The sequence below is a fragment of the Peromyscus maniculatus genome, chromosome 17, assembly GCF_049852395.1.
Source record: "Peromyscus maniculatus bairdii isolate BWxNUB_F1_BW_parent chromosome 17, HU_Pman_BW_mat_3.1, whole genome shotgun sequence".
NCBI lineage: Eukaryota > Metazoa > Chordata > Mammalia > Rodentia > Cricetidae > Peromyscus > Peromyscus maniculatus.
Window position 1 is genome coordinate 26678576 of NC_134868.1, and position 25900 is coordinate 26704475.

Here is a 25900-nt window from a genome sequence, read left to right on the forward strand (position 1 = left end):
CCATTAATATTTTGGTGACCCTACTACCACCACCATTGACCCAACCCTACTTGTTGTTACTTTGGAGTGCTTGCTGCTCTTCTAGAGGGCCCAAGTTCATTTCCACATCATGAGATTTAAAGCTGCCTGTAACTCCAGTTCTAGGGGTCCAACACCCTCTCTGGTCTCCATAGGCACCCCCCCCCAACACACACACACACACACACACACACACACACACACACACACACACACACACACAGAGAGAGAGAGAGAGAGAGAGAGAGAGAGAGAGAGAGAGAGAGAAATCTTTTAAAGAAAAAGACAGCTTAAGGGTTTATCTCCATTCACAGTTCAGAAGGTGCAATCCATTATGGCAGGGCAGGCCCAGCCCACTGGAGTGATTCCATCGGCCATGGAGGGAGCTTGAGGTGCAGCCTGTTCACATCATGGCAGATCAGTAAGCAGACAGCTAGGACCAGAACCAGATATGGATATCACATCCAAGGCCCAGGAACCCAGCCAGCCCTGTGTCCCAAATGTTCTATAGCTTCTCAAATGAGCACCACCAGTTAGGGGTCATGTGTTCAAGCACACGAACTTGGGGGCCATTTCAGATTCAAAGCACAACCCTAAGAGGTTGGGGAAAGCAATATGCTTTTCAAAGCCACTGGCTCTGAGGGCTACAGAGAAAGAATATGCCTGAGAGCTCTAGCCACTGAGCCGTTTGCTGGCCTAGGAAGTGGTTGGGGGAAATCTCGCTGGAGGTCAGTGCTGCCAGTGGAGATGTGGAGCTGCTGGGCTCCTGATCAGTCTTGCAGGGAAGAATTCCTCAGGCCCGGCTCCCTCCTCCAATCTCTGCTGCCTGCTCTTCGGAAGCGCTTCACACATCTGCAGTATACAGAGGACAATTAGGAGTCTGAAAACTTCCAGACAGCCGGGGGCTTCTTCTTCTTAAGCTGCATACAAGATGTGATTCACCAGATGCTTAAACATTTTCAGAACAAAAGTCAAGTATCTTAGTGTTACTATTACCTAGTGTTACATGACCAAAGCACTGTGGGGAGGAAAGGATTTATTTCACTCATAGTTATATATAACGGTTCATCATTAAAAGCAGTGAGGGCAGAAACTCATGCAGAGCAGGGACCTGGAGGCTGGAGCTGATGCAGAGGCCATGGAGGGATGCTGCTTATTGTCTTACTCTTTATGGCTTGCTCATCCTTTCTTATACTATCCAGGACTACCAGCCCAGGGATAACATTACTTATAATGGGTGGGGCCTCCTCCATCAATCATTAATTAAGAAAATAAGTTACCTTGCAGCCTGATCTTATAAAGTATTTTCTCAGTTGAGGCTGCCTCCTCTCTGATGACTCTGGCTTATGTCAAGCTGGCATAAAACCAGCCAGCACATCCAGTATCTTGGGTTTTGTTATGGCATCATTGTGGTTGGTAGGGTCTGTGCGGAGGGCATAGGCTACCACTTAGACCTTTTTTACTTTTCCTTGTGGATTTGGACAAACACCTACTTGAAAGTCTAGTTGGTTTCTAACTAAAAGATGATTATCTGTACTGTGCGGTTATTGGTGTTCTCACGTGAAACGTAGTTACACTCTGAACTATTATTTAATCATATCACATTTTCATGTTTTCCCAGCACTCTGCCAGGTAAACAGGCATTGCACTGGAAGTGAATGATGTGTGGATGACATATAAGTCCCGGGGAAGTCTAGGACTTTTGCCTCCCACTCTATGACCTGTCTGCATGTATCATCATATTCAAAGGAACAGTACAGCCAGCTCCAGAGGGCATGAATGTACTTCAGCTCCTCCACAGCAGCCTGTTAATAGGATGTAAATTCTCCCATTTCACAGATGGGGAAGCTGAGACTTGAAAGTGAACTTCCACAGGTACGCACTGGCTGAACTGGCATTCAGATCCAGGCGGCCAGACTTATCCCAAATCCTGTTTTCGTTTAACCTACTAAAGTACTCTGCCTTTTCTCTCTAAGGATATGCTATCCTTGGGAACAAGGAAGAAAGCTTCAGTCTCTAAGACAGAGAGAAGAGAATTCTGGGAAGTGGGACCTGGGGCCAGTAGTAGGAAAACCAAGAAACCAAGGCCGAGATGGACAAGGCCGTGAAGTGGAGGGACCCCATGTGTTGTTGACGTCCACGGCCATTTTTCTCCCTTGCAGCAGCTGCCTCTTCACAAAGGTACTTTCCAGAGACTGTTTAGATTCTGGTGTTGATGAGCTGGAACTGTAGCAGTTACGGGGGTGGTGGGAGCCCCCTTTCTCGATTTTTTTCCTTCCCTTTGAAGCAAAAATAAAATAAAATAACCTAGACAACAGTGGTGGAGTGTGGTAGGCCTGGGAAATACCTGGGCTTGGGCTAACAGTGTAGGAAGTAAGCACCAGAGACCTCCTGCTTTGCAAGAGTGGATCTGAAGACTTTGAAGGCAAGGCAGACCTCTGCTGTCTGCCATCCCCCCTGTGTGGTGCTCTGGTCATGAAATCCAAAAGCGGAGACTGCAAGGCATGAAGCACATTGTCCCCACAGCATCCCATTGCACAGATGAGCGACGAGGTCACAGGAAGTGTCTCAGTGGACCATTGAGCTGGATCTTAGCACATCTCTACAAGATGATCAGCTTGAAGGGAGATTTATATTGGGAGATTTTGCTTAGTCCTCATTTATTCTCACCCTCTTGCCACTTCCTTATTTTTGTTGCGTTAAGATGCCATGATGAAAACCCAGTACGTCGCATGTTAACCTGAAGCATTCATTTGAAAAAAAAAAAAAGACATTAAAATTTATTTTGAACTACAGCCTATGCCTTTAATCCTAGGACACAGGAGGTAGAGGCAGGTGGACCTCTGTGAATTTGAGGCCAGCCTGGTTTGCATAATGAAAACCCTGTCTCAAAAAAAAAAATCTAATTAAGTGACCAAGATCATAAGCCCAGGTGACTTTTCCACATAGGAAAAAAAATCCCCAATCTTAAAGACAGATGAACCCCCAAACTATAGTCTTCAGACAGAAGGACGTGTGCCAGGAAGAAAGACATGTTGCCTACTCTTTCTGGAAGTGAGAAACTACAAGAGGAACCAGAGAGGTGAACTCTGGGTCTTGAGTTGCTGCCCTCTCAGGACCAACTCATGAGCAGGAAGAGATGGACCAGGGAGCCTAACGGTTGTCACTCTGAAGAAGCATCAGGTCACCAAAGAACCCCAGCTACCTGCTCATCATCACATCCCAAATGGCTGAGAGGTGCTGAGGTAAGTGAGTAGCAGATGATCTGGAGACAGGCTGTGGGGGACTCAGGGCTAGAATGTGGGACACCCAGATGCCAGCCGTTCATTCCCATGGGCCACAAAAAGAGAGCGGCTGAGCATGCCAGCGACCAATGGAGACCTCCTGTGACTTTAGAAAAAAATGGAGTGAATCCTAACACAAAGACCAGAAGGCAAAAATGGTCCCCATGTTCCTGCGGGGCCTTCAGCACACACTCCCATGGGGCCAGAAGAAGCCAGCAGCACCTCCGAGAACAACAGTATGGGAAGGACCACAAGTCCACCATTTGGTTGCACAGCCCATGGTGGATAAACAGGGGCCACAACATAGATCCAATTGTCTCTTCCCTCATAAGGATGCCCGAGGCACACTTCCCCTTCAAAAGTAGGGTGAAGAACACCCTGGCTGTTTTCCTAGCACAGTTATTAATAGTACTCCCTTTCTCTCTCCAGCATGCCCTGCATTTGTCTAACAGGAGTGATTATAAACTAAATACCGCAGAGGCCACATTCAGGGCTTGTGCCAGCCAGCTACTCGAGATGCTCCGGGAGGGGAGTCCCTGTAACCCACGAGCTGGAGGACAGCATGATGACATAGGAAGGCCCTGTCTCAGTAAGTAAATAATGTGAAAGATGATATTAGGGCATAAGACACACACTGATTCTGTGAAATAATTAGGGAAACGTACTGATGTTGAAGGTTCCACCATTTCTGTGACTCTGCAGAGAGCGTGTTGGGAGGATATTGCTAGCAGAGGTTACCTGGAAGTGGAGCGGCATATGGGAAGACTGTGGTTATTTATACATGCATTTTTTTGGTTGCACTATCTTGCTTTGTGTGCTCGTGTGTATGCACGTGGGGTAGGAGTACAGGGCTGTGCAATGGCATGTGTGTGGAGGTCAGAGGACAGCTTGCAGGAGTCAGTTATCTCCCGGCATTGTGTAGGTCCAAGGGATCGAACTCACGGCAACAGGTCTGGCAGCAAGCACCTTTGAGGATTGAGTTGTCTCCCTAGTCCTGTTATAAACAAACAAACAAACAAAAACTCCAAAAAACAAAACAAAAAAAACTGAAAAAACAAGATACATGATGTTCATTCTGAAGAAGAATTAGGATGGTCACTCCAGCCAGGATAATGGCATTGTGGTCCCAAGAAGCCACGAGGACGATGAAATCTGAGAGTATCCGCAAACTTCTGCAGGGACAGTGGACATTATTTCAAAGTCCACCACGTTGTGCTAAACATAGTTTGGGTTGTTTTTCTTGTAGCCCGGAGGGTGTAGGCTCATGAAAAAAGTCAGGCAGCGAGAGAGAAGTAAACATTCTCGGCTCCCCTCTGGGTAAAGTGTGAGAGGTTTGCGCCCGGGGTACAGCTGAATTCTGACCACTAATTTTGAAAGTGGAGTGACTCATTTCTTCCAGTTGACAGAAATGAGACTGTTCTTCAGCCAGGGCACAACCTGCTTTATTTGTCATTTGAAGGTTTCGCTTTTGCTCTGCCCGCAGGCCGAGAACCAGTGCCCAAGTTTTCCAACCTATCACTGTACTGCAGAGGATTATGGGTAAAAGACTCTCCCTTGCAGTTGGGAGTTTAGATACGGCTAAGTGGCTGCAGCCCTGGTGGCAGCAGATGGTTTGATTTTAGTGTAAGGAAAATAGCCTTTGTTTATTGATTTGAGTAGGGGCGGTCACTGAGAGTCTGTACATCCCATCTCCTAAGAAGGCAAATGAGCAGGTGTCCCAGCCAAGAAAAGTCCCATGTGTACCTCTCCCACCACCTGTGTGCTGCTCCAGCCTTAAACTGAATCTCAGAGTCAACTCCAAGCAGCCCTCTGACTTCAAGACATCTATCAGAGCATGGTGTCTAGGTCTTGCGCTTCAGGAGTTGCCTAGACGTTGAACACAGCCGTGCCCCTGCCCTCAGCAGAAGGGCAGTAACCCCTTGCCTTGGTCACCCGTCTATGGCCATGAAGAGACACCATGGCCAAGGCAACTCTTAGCAAAAGAAAGCATTTAACTGGGGGACTCGCTTACCGTGTCTGAGGGCTAGTCCATTATCATGGCGGGGAGCACCGCAATACACATGGTGCTGGAGCAGTAGCTGAGAGCCACATCCTGATCCACAAGCCAAGAGAGGCAGAAAGAGCGGAGACACACACCCCTGCCCCTGACAGATGGACGGACGGACCTACAGACAGACAGACAGACCAGGCCTGGCATGGGCTTTTGAATCTCAAAGCTCACCCACAGTAACACACCTCCTCCTGTTGGAGGAGCTACTCTATTCTACACAGCTACTCTACTCTACTCTCTACTCTACACAGCTACTCTACTCTACTCTACACAGCTACTCTACACAGCTACTCTACTCTACACAGCTACTCTACTCTACACAGCTACTCTACTCTACTCTACTCTACACAGCTACTCTACTCTACTCTCTACTCTACACAGCTACTCTAACAACTCCACACTTCCTAACCCTTCTAATCATTTCAAACAATTCCACACCCTGGTGGCTAAGCATTCAAATAGATGATCCTAGGGTGGCCATTCTCATTCAGAACACCACACCCTTCCACAGTCCAGGTACTCAGCCAGTGTTAGAACTGACCTGTTCCTCTGGCATCCCAGGCAGGCTAAAGACCATGGATCTGTCATGGTAATGGCATTCATGGTAACACTGTCCACGGATAAGCTCAGCAGGGTGAGCTTCTCCAGGCAGTGAAACAAGACAAGAGTATCCACACACAACAAAGTATCCACACACAACAAAGTATCCATGCACAACAAAGTATCCATGCACAACAAAGTATCCATGTACAACAAAGTATCCATGCACAACAAAGTATCCATGCACAACAAAGTATCCATGTACAACAAAGTATCCATGCACAACAAAGTATCCATGCACAACAAAGTATCCACACACAACAAAGTATCCACACACTGCCCAGGGGATACCATTGTTCTGGAGACAGAGGACACCATTGTTTTGGAGACAGGGGACTCTGGTGACAGTCTTTCTCTCTTGCTTGAATCTGAAATATCCCCCCATTGACTCACATCTTGAGCACTTGTTGCCCCACTGATCCTGCTATTTGGGGGTACTATGGGAGCATCACTTAGGAGGTTGGGACAGGTTGATGCAAAATAGTCCTGAGAGTTGGGGTTCTTAAGGCGATAGCCTGGCCCTAGTTCCAGCTCCCATAGTTTCTTCTTGGTCCACCACTCTGTGAATAAGACCACTAGAAGACCACCCTCTTCACTCTGATGACACTCACATAAGAGTGTCAGGTGCTTTACCGCGGCCACTCAAAGATGACTAAGATATTTTCCCTTCACGGATGAAGTGGCTGGAGGCCAGTCTTCTCTTGCCAGATATTCAGTGTTCTCCAGAACTCCTGTCAATTACATTAGGCAAGGCCCAAGTGCTTGGCCAGATCACCCAAAACCACAAATGACCCCAGCTTAGCATCTAATGACAGGCAGATGGCCTTCTGTTGATCTGATAGTTCTTGGTGCTTTCCAAACCACCAATCCCTTGTCTGCCTGGAGAGGGCAGGGTGAATATGGCTTCCAGAACATTCTCATTACTTCATAGGAAGGAGAATCTGGGCAGCCAACCCTGACAAGTCTCTCCACTGACCATTTGCTATGTGTCTTGGCACAGTAAAAAGAGAAGAGTGCATGTGAGTACTATTTCCTCAAATGAGCTCAGAGCCAAACCTTCGGTTGGTATATTGCTGTATCCACATCCAAGAGTGTTTGGATTCCCATGTTCATGACATCACAGCGCCATAGAGATCTCAGAGAGTGGACCATAAAGCTAAGAATGAGGATTATCAAGGTTGATGGAAGTTGGCCACCGAGAAACCTGGAAAACAGCTGACTCTTTTCCAGTGCTCTGCATTTCTCTTTGCAGGGAGGATGTTGTTTGCATTTTAGTATTTCGATAAGGGAAGGGAAAGCAGCCTTTAATAGAGAAGCAAGTTTATATGTATTATATATGGGCAGCATGCTGGACTTGACTAGAATCTAATATTACACCTATTTCATAGTGGGCTGTGCTTCATCAAGCCCATGTCATATACCACTGGACATCTCCCAAGTTGAGGACACCTTAAAAGAAGTGGTCTCTTATTATTTAATCCTATGTACGCAATTCCTAAGGAATAATCGTGATACAGTTGTCAATGCTCCCAAATGCTAAACTATAAAGATCTCAGTAGCACACGGGTGACTCGGAAGAGTGCCGAGAGCCATAACACAGCACTCTTTAGAATGATGGGGAACATGTTGTGAGGAGGAGGTGGGGTGGGGGCCGATGTGTTCTGCATCATTTCTGAAGGAGGGGGCAAAGTCAACCGACTGGTTTTATGTCTTTGTGAAGTCAACTTCAGAACCAAAACCAGTGGGTTTTGTTCTCCAGTGGGTTCCTTTAAGAAAGTCTACATCACCAATGTTTTTGACAGAAAAGTTAAGGAATCCAAAACTTGGCATTACATCAAAGGAGGACCAGTGTCCTTACAATGGTCTGCAAGCCACTTAGCTGTGGAACAGGTCTGATGTTCATTTAATTTGCACCTCTGGGGGAGGGGTTTCATCCTTTGGAAGCTGAATCTCACCTTAGAGATTTTTTTCCCACCAATTGCAATGATTTTTATTCAACAGAAATGATAACTCCACAGGTGTGATATATTGCCCTGTAGACACTAGCCAGTTTCATCTCCAAACCTTATTCCAGGATAGTTTTCAATGCCCATATATCCCTTGTTCCTCCCATTCTCCTCTGAACCACCTTGACCACCCAGCATGGGGACCCATGAACCCTGACAGGGGTTCTGCCCATCGTTACCACACTGAGGGGCACATAGATACATCAAGAACTAAGCAAAATGCTTTGTTTTAGAAGAGTTTGGCTGGAACATGAGGAACTTTTTTTTGTTTTTACTGTTTTCTTTTGGACTTACTTTTTTTAATTTGTAATTGTCTTGTTACAAACTGGGGAAGTAATAAATGTAAAATAAATAGGCAAAGGGAACATTTCTAAAAAAAAAAAATCCTCATGTTCTAGCCAAACTTTTCTGTATCCTCTGAGGGCACCAGGGACACATGTCTTACACAGACATACATGTAGGCAAAACACCCATGTACATAAAATAAGACAAAAAAACAAACAAACAACAGTTAAAAGAGTGCCAGGGATATAAGTCAGTGGTAGAGTGGTTACCTGGTATGCAGGGGGGTCTTATGTTTAATCCCCACCTTAGAAAAGACAAATCAACAAACAAACTTTTGAGAAGAACTAGTTTATTTTTTAAAAATTTGTAACTAAAGCCAAGTAGGCTTTGGATAATCATCTCTCCAATAGAAGGCTGCGCCAAAATCTTCACTGTGAGCCCAGCAGGGTGTGTGTCCCGGCTCTCACACCCCCACCCCGCTTTTCTGCTCTTTGAGGATGGGCGTCCACCAGCCCGTGGAGGAGCACTTCCTGATCTCACTTTCCTTCCGCCTCTATAGATTCCAACACGTGGTGTCAGTATTGCCCCAAAGCCAAAGCATCTTGTCAAGATCAGGCTGGAAATTAGGCAAATCCGGGCACAAATCACCCAGAAAAGCCCTTCAGTGTGTTTTCAGACTCCACGGCAGAATAGTTAAGCTGGTGGCAGGTTCGGCAGGTTCTTCTGCCCCAGTCGGCGCTGCTGAGAAGGGATGGCAGCAAGGTGCCCTGGGCACTGTTCTGGGCAAAGCGTCAACCTCGCCACAGCCTGCCTGCCTCTCCATGACCTCCCTTGTCACACATGAGGGCCTGCTTGTCCTAAAACAAACAAGGAACTTACTGTGGTCCATCCTTGTCACAGTGAGTGAGTGCTTTACGACCCTGCAAAGGAGAGGGAATGTGGCAGCATTTAAAGGCAATACAGGAAGAACGAAGGTCGAAGGAATGTAGACTAATTGACAGGCTATGGGTTCTAAAATCAGGAACTTTTTTTTTTTTGTATAGTATTTTGTAGGATTCAATATACATGCCCAGTTTCTGGATAAGTCCAAGAGAAAGGTACTAACAACCCTTACCTTGATTCCACAGAGGAAGTGAAGAGGTGTGGCTGGGATGCATGGGGACTGTCCATCCCAGAGACTCCAGTGCAGATATGAACTATGATCTCTAGTCGGTCAGAAAAGAGGTAAGAAGCCACTGACTGTCCTCTAACTCATCAAGTCCCTGCTCAAAAGGGGGTGTGGACCAGATCACGTCTATAATAATGGGAAACTACAGAAGCATGATCCACCCTGTGGATACCTGAGCCAATGCTAATTTGGATCTGGATTTATAATGCCCAAAGAATCCATAGCAAAAAGAAGTGAAGATGAAGTTTTTTTTTTTTTCTATCAATGTTCCTGGCACCCTGCCTCAGTGAGGAGATGCATTAGTCTTCCATTACTGTGACAAAACACCCATGATAAATCAACTTAAAGGACAAAAGGATCGTTGGATCAACAGTTTCAGAGGTTTTAGTCTATGGTCATTTGTGTCAGGTCCCAAATTCCCCAAAATGACAAGCTGACGCTGAACTTGGATCCAGTAAACACTTAGCACTCCCTAGAAAGCTTGTAACATGGGTTTTGGTCTGCCATGAAAAGCCATTACTTTCTTATATGCTCCTATGGCCCCCCTGATGTGGGATGATAATCCCTCTGTATGCTTGTATGTGTATTTCTCTCATTGGTTGATGACAAATCTCTTTTGGCCTATGGCAGGACAGGATAAGGTTAGGTGTTACCATCAAACTGAGAAAGAGGGCAGAGTCAAGGGAGATGCAAGGAGCCACTGAAGAAGCAAGATGCCAGAGGACTAGTAAGCCACGGACCACGTAGCAATACATAGATGAATATAAATGGGTTAATTTACATGTAAGCGTTGGTTAATAGGAGCCCGAGTCATCGGCCAAGCATTTATAATTAATATAAGCCTCTGTGTGGTAATTTGGAAAGCGGATGCCCAGTAGTTGGGATCGGGCAGACGGAACAAAATGCTCCGCCTCCGTTTACACCCCCTAATCGCTGGAAAGAGCATGGAGTTCTCTATTGACTCAAATGAGCCCCCGACAGATCAAAGCCCCATGGTAGTCCCAGGCTGTCCCAGCTAACCCACTGTCCTCCCACTTCAACATCACCCTGCCCTCCTTCCTATCTTCTCTGAACCCCGAGACAGAGCCTTGCCAGTTTGAATTAACTCGTCTCCCTTTACTCACAGTGTGGTCTAATTCTGGTGGTTTCACTTCATCTTCTCTTACAATGTGATGACACACTTGGGTTCTAGGATGAGGGAGAACACATCGGCAGACGCAAATGGCCGAAGTTGGGGTGGGGGCTCACCCGATGGGATCTGAGGAGCAAAGAGACAGAAGAAGATATTGGGGCCTCCAGGTTCCTTTCAAGGACAGAACAGTCTAACTTCCTTTCACTAGACCCCGCCCCCTAAAGATTCTGCTGTGTCTCAACAGTAGCAGGGGCTGATGACCAAGGTGTTAGCTCTCAGCCATTTGGGGCTATTAACATTTCCAAACCATGGAAACAAATAGAATGAAAAAAAGTAATGATAAAGGAAAGGACATGACTGCTTCTAAGTATGGTGGAGGAGAAAGTTTTTTGTAGATAGAAGGGACACCTAGCCAGAGGCAGGGACATCCAGAGTAGACATGATATGATCCATGTGAGGGGAGGGAAGAGAAGGAGGGAGAAGGGAGGGGAACCAGTTGCAGCAGCCAAAAGACCCAAAAGAGAGAGGGGTAACCAAAATGGTTGGCTTATATAGGGCAGAGCAGCTGGGGGAAGGACCGTCCAGCTCCACAGTGGTAGGAGGCAGAGTACGCCAACCAGGAGGGTCCTGTAACAGGTCGGGACTGAGGGATGCTGGGAGAACCTGGGGGCCAGCATCCACTTTGATTGTTAACTAAGCACCTCAGCCATTTGTCCCAGGCTTGAGACCTAATACAAATAGAATCAGGAAGTTGGTATGCTTATGGTACAGGGTTAGCTGATGAGAGTCATATAAAATTTCAAACCCCAGAGAGGGGGGTCAACAGGTAAGGTTTCAATAGGCTAGAGAAAAGTGGGAAAAGGCTGAAGACAATCTTAGAGGTTCTTTTGAGGCCTTTAAGGGAGACAATGAGCCTGGAGAAAAACTAAATGGCAAACGTTCTCCAGTATTGCATCTGTGGTGCTTTAGTTTGCCTCTGCCTCCTGATAAGTTGACTCTTCTTTGGCTAATGAAATTGGAGTTAGTTTGAAGGTGACTTTGCTCCTCTTTGGTGAATCTGTTTTTTTTAGGGAGATGATGGAACTTCATAGAAGCCTTCCCTCATTATCCCCAACCTGTTTTCTTCTCACAGGAGCTCTCAACGTCGCCACAAGTTATGGTATTGTTTTTCTGAGCCCCAACACTTCTGCGCTTGAACAAGGTCCTTTTCTACAGTTCTTCTGGATCTCAGATGTTCTGAATCTCATGGGATCATTATTTCCATTACTGAAATGGCAGACATTGGTACTGAGCCTTTTGAGAGATGTTTTACTCAAATGCTTAGACTCTGGCCCTGACACCTGCCCATGAGTTGAGTGTGTAAACAATATGCTCAATGTTTGGTAACCTGCTCATTTCTCCTTGACAGCTCCTGTGAACATTTTCTCTATGTTACTTAGTATATGAATAAGCATAATAGCATGATCATTGTGTCATCATTTATCATGAGATTGCCTTAATATATTTAATGGATTTCTTGATATTGGACAATTGAGGTTATTTCTAAATTTTCATGGCACCAATTAATACATTGATAAACATTAGTATAGCAATTTTTTGTAATCATTCTTTTATATTCTTTCAACTTACGTAAGTTGTAATTTATCCTGTAGTTTTCACTGAAAGCACACTTAATATAGATAACACTAAAGTCTTCAATAACATCTCTTAGTTAAGGTTTTTATTATTATGATAAAAATACCATAATCAAAAGTAGTTTAGAGAAGAAAGGGTTTATTTTAGTATACAGAGCCACATCAGAGTTCGTCATGGATAGAAGTCAGGACAGGAACCCAAATGGCAGGAACCTGGAGGCAGGAGCTGATACAGAGGACATGGAGGGATGCTGCTGACTGGCTTGCTCCCCATGGCTTGCTCAGCCTGCTTTCTCATAGAACCCAGGATCTCAGCCTGGGGGTGGCACTGTTCACAGGAATCTGGACCATCCCACATCAACAACCAATCAAGAAAATGCATCGCAGGCCTTTCCACAGGCCAATCTGGTGGAGGCATTTTCCCAGTTGAAGCTCCCTCTGCCAAAACGATTCTAGCTTGTGCCAAGTTGACAGGTAGCACAGCCATCTTCAACCAAGGTTCTGACACTGCCGTAGATGTAAAGGTTTGCCGTCAATTGATGTGTCTCCTTTATAAAGAGATGCATCCTCCAGTAGTTGACTAACATGTGCATGCTGATAGTTTTATTTGTAAAGCCAGGAGAGGTGCACACATGCTACTGTGGAAGGCATCTGTGAGTTAGGACATGGGGGAGAACTCGCCAAGCTTGCAATGGAGAGTGGCATGGTTCTCTGTAAGTGCTGCATGGGACTCTATAAGAAAAAACCAGCCCATTGACACATTTTCCTATTTCTGAGTAGTTGGGCTGGGTTTTCGTTCTGCTAACATAAATAGTGCTACGTTGGTTTACTTCCTCCAGCACTTGTAAATGTTTCTCTGGGAAGAATCAGAGAAGTGGAATTGGGTCATAGAGGAGACATAGACTCTGTTTCCATTCCCGCTTGCAAACTGCTCACCCAAAACCACATCCATCAGAAATAAGTGGATGTGTGTGTGTGTGTGTGTGTGTGTGTGTGTGTGTGTGTGTAACCTCACTTATACTTTGTATGATCAAGCTTTTATTTTCCATCCCGATTAAAGATAGTATCTTTGTTTGCATTTCCCACATCTAAGGATTTCATAAGATCTGGAGAGCACACAGAATAATTCCTCACAGTGGAGTTCACTCTGGAGATTAGAGGCTCTCAAACAAAAACAACTTTATACAAAGGTTCTTCGGTCTGTGTGTCTGTCAGCTCTCCACTGATGTCACAAATACCCAAGGAAGTCAACTTAAAGGAGGACACATTTATTTTGGAGTCAACGTTTAGTCCATAATAAGTTGGCTCCATTGCTTTCTGGGACTGTGGAAAGACAGAATGTAAGAACAGAGAGCATATCACATAGCTCACCTACTTGAGAGTGACCAGAAGAATAAAGAAAGAAGAAGGAGGTTCCAATAACCCCCCCAAGGACATGGACTTCTCTCAGTGCCACACTTCTGTCCACTGGGTCAGGTCCCCTAAAGGTTTTGCCAGCTCCCAATAGTGCCATCAGCTGGGTATCAGACCTTTAACACAGATACCAATAACATTAAAACCGTACTGACCCCAATTTATAACATTGGCTAGGGCAGCATCAGGATGAAGTAGTGAATTCTGGGTGTTCACTGCAAAAGGATCAGCAGATGATTATGGCATGTTGTGGGTTTAGGTTTAAACACAGGAAAACTTGTGACAACGTGCAAGAAGTACATATGGCTGAAGCAAAAGCCAGGAAATACGGACTTTCAGCTGTGAGTCAGATTGCCCAGAATTGGTGTCTTTTCCCGAGTGTGTGTGTGTGTGTGGGGGGATGCAACTCTTCTGGCCCCGGGATCTCGGGCAGTCCCCATTCTCAGCACAGGAGTCCCCAGAGAAATCCCAACGCCCAGAGCCCATTTCCCCAGCTTCCTGTTACACTGTTGCACCTGCACCACTCTGTTGTCCCACTAGCTGGAATGGAAGCGGTGAGCATCTCCAGCTGCAGGGGTAGCTGCAGTCTTTTAAATCGGGAGCCACGGAGCCTCCCTCTCTCCCATTAGAGAAAACTGGTCTCGGTTTTGCCAATTTCTTGACAGTCTGAAATTCCCAAGAATATGCACACTCATTGAGAAAGAAAATAACTTATTCATGGTTTAGCTCTAGGACAAAAAAAAGCTGGTTGGCCATGGAAGAAGTACGCACACTAGGGAAATTCCAGGTGAACTAGTTTACGTGAGCCTAACCTGTAGTCAGTCATGGTGGGGGTGGGGGTGCAGGCTCCATTCTGTCCTTATTGCTATCCTGCTTTGAGATAAGGCTCAAGGCTGTGGGATGGTCCTTCTGTGCGCTGTGAATCTGTGTGGCTCTCATTGGTTAATAATAAAGCTGTTTGGCCAATAGCCAGGCAGGATACAGTTAGGCAGAAAAACCAAAAAGGAGAGGAAGAAGAAGGGTGGAGTCAGGAGGGATGTGAGCCAGCTGCCCAAGAAGAAGAATGCCAGAGGACCGGTAAAGCCATGGCCACGTGGTAATACACAGATTAATAGAAATATGTTAATTTAAATGTAAGAGCTAGTTAGTAATAAGCTTGAACCATCAGGCAAATATTAATGTAAGCTTTTCTGTGTGTTTATTTAGGAGCATGGCGGCATGCAGGCAGACATGTGCTGGAGAAGGAGCTGCTACATGTTGATAGGCAGGTAACAGGAAGTGGCCTGTGACAATGGGAGTAGCTTGAGCATAGGAGACCTCAAACTCCATCCCCACAGTGACACACACTTCCTCTAACAAGACCACACCTACTCCAATAAGGCCACACCTTCTAACAGTGCCACTCCCCTTGGGGGACATTTTCTTTCACACCACCACAGAACGGTTGATTTTGGCTCATGGTTTTCAGGGATATACTCCATCATGCTATGAAAAGTGTGCCAACAGGAGAGGGAAGTTGCTAGACCCATCACACACACAGTCAGAAGGCAGAGAGAGAGGAACTCTGAGGCTCCACCCACTTCCTCCTGTTTTTCAGTTCGTGATCCCAGGCTATGGAATGATGCTGTCCATTTGGAGTTAGGTTTTCCCACCTTAGTTACATCTCTCCAGAGACTCTCTCATGGACACACCCCGAGGTTAGTCTCCCAGGTGATCCTAATCCAGTGACAACAAAGATTATGTTATCAACTACCCATAAGGCAGTTGTAAGAATGAACTGAATCAGTCCACCTTCAGATCCTGATTCAATTAGTGTTTGTCTATAGTATCTCTACTCAGTATTTCTCCTTCTAGTTTCAGGATGGCAACAGATCTCTGTGTGTGGCTTACACTTTCCAAGGTAGTCAGACAGGGTATATTAAGTCATATAATTTTTTTTCTGGAACATTCTACTTCCAAAAGAGTCAAGTCAAGTTCAAAAGACTTGTTTTTTCTTCCCTGGATATGACAATCTGTTTTTTTGGGTGGTTTTGTGGTGTGTATATGTGTGTGTTTAAATCTCACTCTCATTTAGGAGTCTTCCAACCATGGACTAGCCAACAATGGTTGCTATGGCTGCAAGGAGGAAGTAAAAATCAAGGCTCCTAGCAGCATTGAAGTGTCAGTAGTCTCTAAGGTCGGCAGCGCCTGAGGTCAACAGTGGCTGCTATTAACTCTTTGTCGACTATTAGACAAGAATGCCAGGAAAATGGGTCAAAAAACACAGCCAGGTCCTTTCCAAGGCAATGGCAGTGTACCTCATCACGGAAGAAACCCTCCATGCCTTGTGTCGCCCCACACAGACAGGTACCACAGCACACAGGTGACCTGTGGTAGGCGTCACTGGAGTCCATCCTTACGCTCACACTGCAGGAAGGTTTTCAAGTGGAGTGAAGATGGATGAGCCATACTGGCTCTGCTTTCTGGATTAACTGCAAGAATTGTGTCTACTTCTGGTGCACTGACACCTCCTCTCACAGTATCCTTACATGACTGAACGTTTCTGGACAGTTCTCTCTCCTTTTATAAGGGCACCAATCCCATTGACCAATGCTCCAAACTCATGCTCTAATTATCTTGCAAAAGATCTCCCTCCTAACCACAGCATACATGGAATGAGAATTTCATCATGGAACTAGAGAAGGCAACAGTCCATGATATATATATGATATATATATCATCATCATCATCATCATCATCATCATCTCTGAGATCTCTGAGACCCATCAGTAACTGTCCAGATATGAGGAAGTCACAAATCTTGAAATGAGACAGGCTGTATTGTCTTGAAACAATCCCAAGGCTCTTTGTCAGAAGGAGGCAGATCTGTAAGAGAAGAACATGGTGTGCAAGAGGAAACCAGGGTGGATCGACCAAAAGCCAAGGAATGCTGACAGCCCATAGATGCTCAAAGAAGCAAGGAATAAATACATTGTCCTCTGGAACTTCCAGAAGCAACCAACCCTGCCAGTACCTTTAGCCCTGTGAGACACACTTCTAACCCTCTGACCTCCATAAATATAACATAATAATCTTGGTTGTTTAGAGCCTTTCCATTTATGGTAATTTCTTATGCAGTAGAAAAATACAGATGCTGTCTACAAAACATGGTCATTTTCTTTTAAAAAAAAGTTTTAGATTTGTTTATTTTATCTTGTATATCATATTTGGCCTGCATACATGCAGGCCTTTGATGCCTGTGGAGTCGGAAGAAGGCATTGGATTCTTTAGAGCTGGAGTTAGAGACGGTTGGGAGCCACCATGTTGGTGCTGGGAACCAAACCCAGGCATCCTACAAGAACAAATTCCCTTAACTTCGGACCATCTCTCCAGCCCCAAATCATGGTTATTTTAAGCACTGGCCACAGTGAGATTTGAAAGGAGGAAATGTTTCTGGAAATTCCGTGATGATAGTAACTGAGCCCGTATTCATGAGCTGGAAGGGTAAGCGGGAAAGGACATGAAAACTTGAAGGAACAATTCCAAGACAGAGATACGTCAAGGAAAACATCAGCCTTGAGGGTACATTTGGGAAATCAACCCATGATACAGACCCGTAGTCCCGTGAGACCAAAGAGGCCATGAGAGTTTCACAGCTGAGACTTTTTCTTCAGCTTTTAGAAATGGTTCTGTATATGTTGTGAACGACACATGCTGTCTGGTACATTGCATTACAATATAGATGCAGGAAACATGCTAAACCCAAACATTTCGGCTTTTCAAGCATGTAGCTATTCACAGTATTTTAACGACAAGGGCTTCAGAATAGTTTAGCTGTGTTTCTTCATCCTGTATGTATTTTTAACTAGGAGAGGAGTTATTTCGATTGGATTAGCCTTCGAGCATGCCTGTCTGTAGGGGACTGGTCTGATTGAGGTGGGAAAACCCACCCTAAGTAGGGATTCCCAGCCCCTGGGCTTAGGACCTAGACAAAATAAAAAGCAAGAAGCTGCCTGAGCATTGCCATTCATGACTCTCTTCCTCCTGACTGTGGATGCACATTGACCATCTGCTATACTGCCTGTGGCTTGACCTCTGCACCTGATGGACTGCATCCTTTACTGTGAGCCCGGATGAACCCTTCCTTCCTAAGCTGCTGCTGTTAGGGTGTTTTATCATAGCAGTAGAAAATGTGTGTGTGTGTGTGTGTGTGTGTGTGTGTGTGTGTGGTTTGTAATACCTTAACATTTAGAATACATTATATACAAGGAAAAATTGGCTAATAGTTGACCTCTTTTTCACAGCGCTGAATCACAAAGAATAGTAGGGAACATTCTAGAATGCCACAAGGAAAGGATTGTGTTTTAGTTGGGGTTCCTATGGCTGTGACGAAACACCATGACCACAAAGTAAATTGGGGAGAAAAGAACTTATTTGGCTTACACTTCCATATCACTCCTGACTTCCTGGAGCAACTTTATTTATTAACATACAAATAAAATCACATTTCAGTACAAATAAAATATCACCATACTTCCCCTTTTCTACTTTAATAAAAAGGAAAAAGCTTATAACTAACATAAGAAAAACTGAGGCTCCTTCTTCTCTGATGGCTCCCGCCTATGTCAAGTTGACCAACAAAACCAGCCGGTACAGACGGTAACCAAAGAATTGTACATACAGCCAAGACATCCTTTGTAACAGTGAAGGACATTTGCAGATGTACAAGGACTCAGAGGTGTGAGCATGGACAGATGGAGTCTGGGGATGTAACCGGAGAATGAATTGATGTCCCCTTATGAACATGAAGTAACAGGAACCAGACCCAATCTTCTGTCTGATGCACCTAAGAGGCAGTACAAAATATGTGCAAGACTTTTCTGATACTATCAAACTATAGCTTTCGGAGAAGGTGAGTCACATGGCTGACCCAGCTGATGACCAAGGGAGTGTGTCCCCAGAGCAACAGGGGATGTGGCTGCCTGAGTCCAGCAGACTCCCCAAGGTGACCAATGATGGAAGTTTGAGGAGCTGGTGGTAGCGAGACCTTGGAGGACAGAGGAGAGGAAGGGAGTGCCACACAGAGTGAGTGACAAAGGTCTAGAGAAGGTCACCCTTGAGATTTCAGCTGAATGCTAACCAGGACTCGTCTCCAGGAAAACCACCACAGCTAGAGAAAGGTGTTTCTGGTGAAGGGGGATAAATAATGAGTTCTGAGAATCACGTCGGCTGGAACTAGGATTCCACCAAGCCAGTCCTGGAAAACACAATTCATAAAGTCTCAGAAGAGTTTGCCCTTAGTAATGGGAAGAATTAGCCCTGGACTTTTCTCTCCCTGAGAAAGTGTAAAATCGAGTGTCAGAAAAATCCATGAACCAAACTGCTGCAAGTAACTTCATTGCTAGAGCAAAGCTCAAGAATACTGAGGCAAATATGAATGTTTCTAGCACTCGAGTAAAATTTAGATTGTCTGGCATCTGATGAAAAATTAACAGTTGTTGGTCAAAGTGCAGAGACGACGTAATTGGGAGTGCTCAGCCTTCAGTGAGAAATCTGAATCTCGTCACTTTTCCCTCTGTGGCTCAGAGAATCTTGTGAGAGAGAGAGTAGAAAGATTGGAAGAACCGGAGGTTGGAGGATATCGATGTCAAGCGATGTCTTGTGGTGGTGACGGGGCTTCTGCGTTCATGACGTCACAGCAGCCGTGGTTGCCAGCACACGGCCGCCCAACATCAAGCCAGCAGACAGTCCAGCTTTGCTCCGAGAGGGGGAGGGTCACAAGACCCCACCCCTAACTGAGGAGTCAGGGGCAGTTGATGGCTGCTGGGAAACGGAGGGTCATTTTCCTCAGTGCGGTGGCCCCGGGTAGCTTGGCACCCGACACCTCCTCATATATGGGCAGCACTAATTGGACTCATCAGGTCATAAAATTTTTTTTTAATCAAAAAGAAGAATATGTGAAGTTTTGAATGGGATGGAGGGATATCCCTGAGGAATTGTGAGGGTGGATGTGACAGGAATACATTGTATTCGTATGCAAAATCACCAAACAGATATTTAAAACTTTCAAATTCATAGTTGTTAAAGAAGCAGGAAAATACACCTTGCAATGATGAGGGGGAGAAAATCAATTGCAAAATATGAATAATGAAAACAATAGATGAGAACATTAGCAGCTACTGTAACCATATTACATTTAAGAAGGCACTATTGGAATGCATTTAACTTTCTGTGCCAAATCTTTAGAAGCGCTGTGGTTTAACACGTGTGCTTCGCTGGCTCCTTCTGTCCTGTGCACACAGCCCAGTGCGGGGAGGGGTCACATGGGGTGTGTCCAGGAAAGACACACAGTGTTCCGAGCTCTCCTCCTCTGCCTCTCCCCACCCCCTCCCCTTCTCTCTCTCTCTGTTTCCCAGTCATGGTGCTCTGCCCCGTCACAGGCTCAGGGACAAAGTGCCAAGTGGTCCTGCAAGGATGGAGCTCTCTGAAACCACAACCCCAAGTACACCGTCCTTCTTTATCAATTGTGCTCTCGGGTATATGTAACAGCAATAGTGCATCTTTACTAACACTACCCATAACCATCGTTTCCATTCATTCAATGACTTCGTAAGCTACTGTGATCATTTATGTTGTCAAGTAGACTGAACCTAGAATCATTTAAGAGACAAGCCTCCTAGCGTACATACCTGTGAAGAAGAATCTGAACTGGGTTAGCCTCTGAGCACGCCTGTGAGGGAGTTTCTTAATTAGGTTAATTGAAATCAGAAAACCTATCCAAAATGTAGGGGGCAGTATTCCACGCACATGGGACCTGGCCTGCATAATAGGGGAGCTAGCTCTTTCTACTTCCTGAGAGTGCATGTGATGTGATCAGCTGCCTTGAGCATCTGCTTGACTTCCCTGCCATACAGACTATACCCTCAACCTGTGATCCAAATGAACCCTTCCTTCCTTAAGTTGCCTTTGCTGGGTATTCTATTAAAAAATAATCAAAGTAACTGATAACAACTGATATCCAGGAACAAATGCTATTTTTTCTAAATTTTCTATTTTCCATCCTTAAGGACACTCCATATTTAGGGTTTCTATTGCCATGAAGAGACACCATAACCACAGCAACTCTTACAAGGAAAACATTTAATTGGGGTGACTCTCTTTCAGTTTCAGAGGGTCAGTCCATTATCATCATGGCGGGGAGCATGGCCACATGCAGGCAGACATGGTGCTGGAGGAGAAGCTGAGAGTTCTCCATCTTGATCCACAGGCAACAGGAAGTGAACTGCGACACTGAGAGAAGCTTAAGCGAAAGAGATCATAAAGCCTGCCCCACAGTGGCACACTTCCTCCAGCAAGTCCATGCCTACACCAACAAAGCCACACCTCCTAATAGTGCCACTCCCTATGGGGCCCACTGTCTCTCAAACCACAAGACCCTCATAGCTGGTCTTTGTGATTATTATACCATACAGTGTTGCTCAGCTCATTGCTATATTCCTTCAGCAATAATTGTGACTGTGATGGTGACCATGACTATGAAAGCGTAAGTCTGTGTTGCAACCAGTGGCTCTGGCAGAATCTGCAGCAGCATCTTGCTGACCCCTGGGAAGAGCTTGAGCTAAGACTACTCAATAGTGCCCCCTGGCTGAATGCCTCTTGCTTTTGTCTGCTAACCTTTCCCCCAAGGACAAGTTTCTCAGGAGTTTGTGGTCCCACTGCAGCTCATGTATTTGTTGAGTGTGGCCATCATTGTTCAGTGTTATTGAATTCTTCACAGATGTGTTCCCTACAACACTGGATTTCTGTGCACTAATCCTGTTACTCCACTGTTTGAAACCATCTGGTGATTCTTCCTTGGCTCTAGAATCAAGTCCAGTGTTGCTCCTAAGTGTACACGAGGAAACCCATCAATGCCTGCTTTCCTTCCTTTTTGGCCCCACCTCTCCATCCTCCGCCTCTCTGTGCTCTGGTCACATCCAAGTTCTTCAAGCTTCCCAATGGAGCCACATGTTCCCTCAGGATGTCCCCTCATGCTATTCACTTGAGTCTGAACATTGCTTTGCATCCCTTTCTTTCTCAAATGATATATAGTACTGATTGGTCCCTCTGGTATTAGAAGTCAGTCACTGTTCACAGGAGGATGTTCTTGATCATGACATTAAGATTAAGCATGCCCTGCATCTAAAGGCATGTGACTGTGGTCCGTGCCATCCTCATTCTGCATTGCTTGCACCCTCAGCTGAATTGCAAGCCTCATCCTGACAAAGCTATGTATTGAGTTATATCTCACAGAGTTAATAGTCTGAGGTCTTGTCCTCCAGACCAAGTCTTAGTTGGAGATAAGTTTTGATAGCTAGAGTTAAAGGGTGGTTATCAGAGAGGGCTGTAATCTAATCTAGCTGATATCCTCCTAAAAAGACATCCATGTGGGGAGAAGACTATGTCAAGATGAAGGTAGAGATGCTTCGATGATCCAAGAAATAACATGACCAGAAAGTACTAGAAGCAAGGGTAGGACACAGGGCAGATCTTCCTTCACTGTCTTCAGGGGGAACTAAAGCCACTCACACGCTGATCTGGGACTTCCAACCTCCAGAACTAAGAGTCAATCTGCTGCTGAAGCCACTCTGTGGTGATTTAAGATTCTTGGAAACAAATACAGGCAGCAATTATTCCTTCACTATGTTTGGCCCGTTGTATCTGCAGATTAGCACAGCAACTGGGATAAAAGTTAAATTCAAATTTCCTAAATGAAAGAAAAACAAAACAAAACCACACACTGTGGACATGAAGAGAAGCTGTGTTTCCTGCCCCCTGAGAATCCCCACACACAATGAGAACACAGACAATTCAGTGTGCCACAGTGGGTGCCAACCTCCTAACTCAGATGGGTTGGGAAGTGCTGGGCAGCCATCCCAGAACTCTGAGGCCTGAATCTCGAAAGGCAAGTTAGGTCAAGCAGGAGAGAGAGTTGGAGCAGAGGGAGCTGACAGTGAAGCTGAGCAATTTGCTGAGGAGATGAGTGGGAACCTACCAGGAGAGAATTTATATGAGCATGCTGGGGCTGGACACCAATGATGGATTTACAGTAGAGAGACATGGATGGTCAGCCCTCAGTGTTAGAACGTTTTCCCAGGCAACGTGAACATATATTACCACTAGCATGCTTGCTGTTATTTGTGAACGTCAGAAGTTGGAGAAAATCTTTTGTTGTTGTTGTTGTTATTGTTTTTGTTTTGTTTTTTGTTGTGACAGGGTTTCTCTGTGTGGTTTTGGATGTCCTGGATGGAACCCACTCTGTAGAAGGGGCTGACCTTGAGCTCACAGAGATCCACCTGCCTCTGCCTCCCGAGTGCTGGGATTAAAGGTATGCATCACCACAGCCTGCCTGGAGGAAATCTTTATCCATCTACAGCCTCAAGAGGTGGCAGCAGTCCCAGACGCTGGCCTTTGCAGGGTAAAGCCGTGGTGCAGAATGGAGGAACTGCCCACTGCCCAACTCCTGCTTTGACTTTCCATTTCCCTTTCTACCCCTTCAGCAGATGTTATGTGCCACTATATTTAAATCCAAACTACCCCATTCCCTCCTAGAATCGACCCTTAATTCTTGGAAGCTGGCGCAAACCACACATCTATCATCATTCTTCAAAGCCACGAGCTTGAAGCATTCAGCTCGCAACATTGAGGTAAAGTCAAGGACATCTGGATGACATTTCTGTTCCCATTTACACTTCCCTGATTTTTTTTTTCTTTTTTTAATTTTTTTTTCCAAGACAGAGTTTCTCTGTGTAGCTTTGGTGCCTATTCTGGATCTCTCTCTGTAGACCAGGCTGGAGACCAGGCTGGCCTCGAACTCACAGAGATCTGCCTGCCTCCCAAGTGCTGGGATTAAAGGCCTGTGCCACCGCCGCCACCACCAGGCTGTTCTCTGCTTTGTTAAAGCAAAGTAATTGCAAAGCCCTGAGATCACCATGGAGACTCCGAGGACAGGCAGGATGTGAGCGGACATAGGCCACGGCAGCATAGCCCTTCCATGGGAGACAGGAGACGGAATCGGGGCTCCCCCACCCCAGAAGCTCTGTCCCATAGCTACATGAGATGCAGGGTGGTGCCTGTAAGTAACATCATCTATTTGGCTAGAGATCTCTTAGTCACATTATTTTTCATCACAGCTCCGAGAATGTATGGCTAACTTGAACGCTACCCTCAAGCCAGGAAAGAAAAAAAACAAGAGATAGAACTTATCACGAAGGGTAAACAAATATTACTACATCTGCCCACTGAGTACAAGAGCGTGGTCATCAGGTCGTGAAAGCCCAGGTCACCCGTGAATCGTCAATGGAGTTTCAGCATCTGGAAACAGCTGGCCTCTTGGAAGCCAATTAGATGGGTGTGACTCAGCCCTACAGGCGTTTACAGAGCTCCTCCGCACCTGTAGACCCCAAATGTCAGAGGACTCACTTGCTGACCTTTAGCTGACGGCAGGGGCTGGCAGTGACATTTGCAGGGGCTCTGGCACATGCCCCCCTGGGTCATCCCTTCAGAGGCACCGCAGGACCAGCCACCTACCGCCAGTGTGGAAAGAACTAGAAAGGTGTGGAAAGAACTAGAAACTGGCCGCGTGGAATTTCCCTGCTGTGCTGGGTGGGCTTTGATGGGTTTGCCTTCCACTTCCTCTCCCAGCCCTTTGAGGGGTACTGCTACTGCTGCATTAGAAATGAGCCACCCTGGTCCACTCCAGTAGATGCTGAATTTCGACAGCGGGAGGCGGAGTTGGCCTCTTCCTAGAAGGGTTCTGATTAGGAGCAAAGGCAGGCAGTGTGTGGGCAGCGTCAACCACTTCTTCCTCCAGCTGACCCTAGGAATCTGCTCTGTGCAGAAAATGTTAAAGCCTCTCCTTCCCCATAGCAGGACATTAGTGGGGGTTCATACATCCAAAGCCCCGGGAGATTTAGAAACCGGGGTTCTGTGGCTGCCTTCACACACCTTCGTCTGTCAGTCGCTGCAAAGGAAGACAGAAAGAGGGGAGGTTCAAAGCTAAAGCTAGATCCCGCTCACACAGCTTTTGGCAAACCTGTCCCCTTGACGCTGCCTCTGCGTTGGTGGGACAAAGTCTCTACAGCTGCTGTCACCAAGTGCCACCAGCGGCAAGCTCACAACAGCCCAGAGGTATTCTGTTCAGTCTCAGAGGGTATATCCAAAATCCAGAGTGCAGGTGGTGCTGTGTTCCACCCGGGTCCTCGAGGAAATGGTGCTTCCGCACTCTGGTTTCTAACAGCTACAGGATGAGCTTTGGTCCGGCTCTGTGTACACTGAATTTACAGGGATCCATCGTTACTCACTGTATAATCCCACAAACTCAAGTGGCTTCAGGGGCCATGCAAATAATACAAATAACACGATGGAACGTGGCTCCATTTAGAGGAGCTATTTCCAAGCTCAGATGAACTGACGATGGATAGCAGATAGGTGGCTGGATGTCCTGATGGTGTGCCTTTCTAATTTTCAAGAGAAGATAGAACTCTGTGTGTGTGTGTGTGTGTGTGTGTGTGTGTGTGTGTGTGTGTGTGTGTGTGTGTGTGTATGGATGCACATATAGAGACCACAGGACACCTCAGGAATTGTTCCTCGGGTGCTGTCTTTTTTTGAGTACCCCCAGGGCTGGGACAGAGTACCTGTCTGTTGCTACAGCTCCTGGGTTGTAGTACTTTGTCATAATGACCAGTCCTGAGAGACTCATTCTCACCAAATGCAGATGTGGCGGCTCACATTGCCTCACTGGAACTTGCCAACTAGCTTAAGCTGGTTTGACCAGTGGGCCTCAGGGACCCCATCTGTCTCCACCCCTCGAGAGCCTTGATAATAAGTATATACCACATGCTTGGTTTTTGTTTTTAGTTTTTAGTTAGTTTGTTTTTGCTTTTGTTTTTTGTTTGTTTTTTTTAAATGTGAGTCCTGGGGATCGAACTCAGATCCCCCCTGTGGTTTGCAAGAACCTTACTAACTGATCTCCCCACATTAGTAATTCATATTTTTGAAAACTGCATGACCCAAATGAAACCTGTCTGTGTGCCTGATTTTTAGACTTTGGACTACTATGTTTGGATAGACTTATGTGACACGGGGTCAGGAAGCAAGGTCAGAGACTTGCGGGTAAATAGCAGGGATTTCTCTGAATGTGCTAGATATTTCTACTGTCAACACTTCTGAGAAAGAGCCAGTTCTGGGGACAGGAACTTAAGGAAAAATAGGCAGGGCCTCTAGAGAGCCAGCCCGAAGCATGGGCTACGTTTTTCTCAGAGCCTTCTTCACCCTATGCAGTCTGTCATGG

The 25900-nt window shown here is 45.9% G+C and overlaps 1 long non-coding RNA gene across 2 annotated transcripts; it reads left to right on the plus strand.

The window, feature by feature from the left end:
• The first annotated feature begins 3100 nt into the window (after positions 1–3100).
• On the plus strand, positions 3101–12007 carry LOC121823499 (uncharacterized). 2 transcript variants are annotated; one of them, XR_006064998.2, is made up of 4 exons: positions 3101–3263; positions 3732–3891; positions 9371–9467; positions 11676–12007. It is a non-coding gene; the product is annotated as an uncharacterized LOC121823499 (long non-coding RNA). The 2 variants fall into 2 exon arrangements; XR_013045305.1 differs by lacking the exon at positions 11676–12007 and adding an exon at positions 10042–10453 and having other exon boundaries at positions 3102–3263.
• Positions 12008–25900: the final 13893 nt, after the last annotated feature.